Genomic DNA, 3,546 nt, shown 5'->3' with positions numbered 1-3,546 from the left:
ATAAAATATTTATTAAACGTAAAAATTATATATGCTGAATATACAATGTAACAATTACAAGAAGTCAGTTTCAGAAGTCATCCATATTAAACATGCCACAGTAACTTCACCGCACTCTGGCGGGCATTCCTACTGCTGCCGACGCTGTAACGTTATTGGTGGACAGCATAACTGCCCATAGTAGTGTTTGAAATGCTGTTTACAGATGATACTGCTGATAAAACTAAGATATCATACTAATTTTACAAGGAATCAGTTCTATTGCCTTAAACAATGCACATTCTGCAGGGGAGAGCATTTTATATAACCTGCAGCAGTGCTTAATGCAACATACCATTAAATAAGGCAAACGTTATATCAATATTAGGGCTGTCAATCGATTAAAAATTGTAATCGAATTAATTACATGGTGTCCCAATTAATTAATCAAGATTAATCGCATTTACAAATATTTGCTGAGAAAGCCCCTCATATAATAATAATTCAATATATAATAATTATACATATTTAAATCAATAAATAATTATACATAGTTATCTTTAAATATTAAAAAATTATATATATATATATATATATATATATATATATATATATATATATATATATATATATATATATATAAAAAATAACAAATATTCAGATAATTAAAATGCATTACATTCTTGTGGTAGAAGAGTTCATCATTGATAAGACAATACAAAAAGTGGCTTTAGAATACAATGGATTGTTTACTACCATATTATTGAACATAAGTCAATCATTGACATACAGTTCACAGCAATCCATTTCACAAGTGAATTTGTCAATCAGTTGGAGATTTATTATGATTTCTTTAAATTAATGCTTACAAAACTTTTACATCTAGAGCCAAGAGGTATATTAAAACAAACAACATCAAAAAGGAAAATAAATAAACAGTTTAAATAAAAATATCAAATTGTTTACATATTTCAATACACTTTACAGCTTTCTTGTTACTCAAATTGGAAATTGTTCTCAGGTATTGCTGAACCTATTAATTAAAATGTAAAACTAATGGTTTATAACCACCATACATTTATGAATACTAAACTTTGCCAAGCAGAATATTTATCAAATAATATTCCTTATGAAGAGACATGTTATAGCTAAAAAAAAAAAACAAATAAAACATTTTCAAAACAAAGTTGAAAGCTGGGAATGATATGATCTCTAACAATCTTGCAGAAATCAGACCAAAAACAAGCCGAGTAGGGACAACTCCAAAATAAATGAAAAAATGTCCTGCAGACCATAAAATGTACAGAATATATCAACATCACAATTAAATCTCTCTACAAGAAAATAATTAGTGAGGTAGTACTTATAGGTTTGAAGGAAATGTATTTGATTTTATTCGTGATAAAATATTTATGGGTAACTTCCAAATTTTGGAAGTCCAGCCACACCCTGCGTCAGACATGCTTGTGTAGTGTCTCGGGTGCATTGCATCATAAACATAAAATGTTTAGGTCACTGTGTCAAGTTAAATATAGTTTAATACTCAATCTTTAAACACATATTGAGATCCCTTAGATCGAATTTGCACTCCTTTGAGTGTTTTGAACGCAAGAACTCATGTTTGTGTTCTGCCTACTGAAGTGTTTTCTTCACTGTATAAACTGTGCGTTGCTCATACAGCTGAAATTTCATTTACTGCCCTCTGGAGTAAACAGGTGGTACTACAAGCTTGCATTTCTCAGGACTCTTCCTTATTATGGTCCGGGGGAAGTGCGATTAATTGCGTTAAAATTGTTTAAAATTAATCGCACTGAATTAATGTGTTAAATTGACAGCCCTAATATAGATAGACAGACAGACAGACAGACAGACAGACAGACAGACAGATAGATAGATAGATAGATACAGTGAGGAAAATAAGTATTTGAACACCCTGCTATTTTGCAAGTTCTCCCACTTAGAAATCATGGAGGGGTCTGAAATTGTCATCAGTAGGTGCATGTCCACTGTGAGAGACATAATCTAAAAAAAAAATCCAGAAATCACAATGTATGATTTTTTAACTATTTATTTGTATGATACAGCTGCAAATAAGTATTTGAACACCTGTCTATCAGCTAGAATTCTGACCCTCAAAGACCTGTTAGTCTGCCTTTAAAATGTCCACCTCCACTCCATTTATTATCCTAAATTAGATGCACCTGTTTGAGGTCGTTAGCTGCATAAAGACACCTGTCCACCCCATACAATCAGTAAGAATCCAACTACTAACATGGCCAAGACCAAAGAGCTGTCCAAAGACACTAGAGACAAAATTGTACACCTCCACAAGGCTGGAAAGGGCTACGGGGAAATTGCCAAGCAGCTTGGTGAAAAAAGGTCCACTGTTGGAGCAATCATTAGAAAATGGAAGAAGCTAAACATGACTGTCAATCTCCCTCGGACTGGGGCCCCATGCAAGATCTCACCTCGTGGGGTCTCAATGATCCTAAGAAAGGTGAGAAATCAGCCCAGAACTACACGGGAGGAGCTGGTCAATGACCTGAAAAGAGCTGTGACCACCTTTTCCAAGGTTACTGTTGGTAATACAACTAAGACGTCATGGTTTGAAATCATGCATGGCACGGAAGGTTCCCCTGCTTAAACCAGCACATGTCAAGGCCCCTCTTAAGTTTGCCAATGACCATTTGGATGATCCAGAGGAGTCATGGGAGAAAGTCATGTGGTCAGATGAGACCAAAATAGAACTTTTTGGTCATAATTCCACTAACCGTGTTTGGAGGAAGAAGAATGATGAGTACCATCCCAAGAACACCATCCCTACTGTGAAGCATGGGGGTGGTAGCATCATGCTTTGGGGGGGTTTTTCTGCACATGGGACAGGGCGACTGCACTGTATTAAGGAGAGGATGACCGGGGCCATGTATTGCGAGATTTTGGGGAACAACCTCCTTCCCTCAGTTAGAGCATTGAAGATGGGTCGAGGCTTGGTCTTCCAACATGACAATGACCCGAAGCACACAGCCAGGATAACCAAGGAGTGGCTCTGTAAGAAGCATATCAAGGTTCTGGCATGGCCTAGCCAGTCTCCAGACCTAAACCCAATAGAGAATCTTTGGAGGGAGCTCAAACTCCGTGTTTCTCAGCGACAGCCCAGAAATCTGACTGATCTAGAGAAGATCTGTGTGGAGGAGTGGGCCAAAATCCCTCCTGCAGTGTGTGCAAACCTGGTGAAAAACTACAGGAAACGTTTGACCTCTGAAACTGCAAACAAAGGCTACTGTACCAAATATTAACATTGATTTTCTCAGGTGTTCAAATACTTATTTGCAGCTGTATCATACAAATAAATAGTTAAAAAATCATACATTGTGATTTCTGGATTTTTTTTTTTAGATTATGTCTCTCACAGTGGACATGCACCTACGATGACAATTTCAGACCCCTCCATGATTTCTAAGTGGGAGAACTTGCAAAATAGCAGGGTGTTCAAATACTTATTTTTCCTCACTATAGATAGATAGATAGATAGATAGATAGATAGATAGATAGATAGATAGATAGATA

The sequence above is a fragment of the Xyrauchen texanus genome, chromosome 44, assembly GCF_025860055.1.
Source record: "Xyrauchen texanus isolate HMW12.3.18 chromosome 44, RBS_HiC_50CHRs, whole genome shotgun sequence".
Classification (NCBI taxonomy): Eukaryota; Metazoa; Chordata; class Actinopteri; order Cypriniformes; family Catostomidae; genus Xyrauchen; species Xyrauchen texanus.
Note: the sequence above shows the minus strand (reverse complement) of the source record.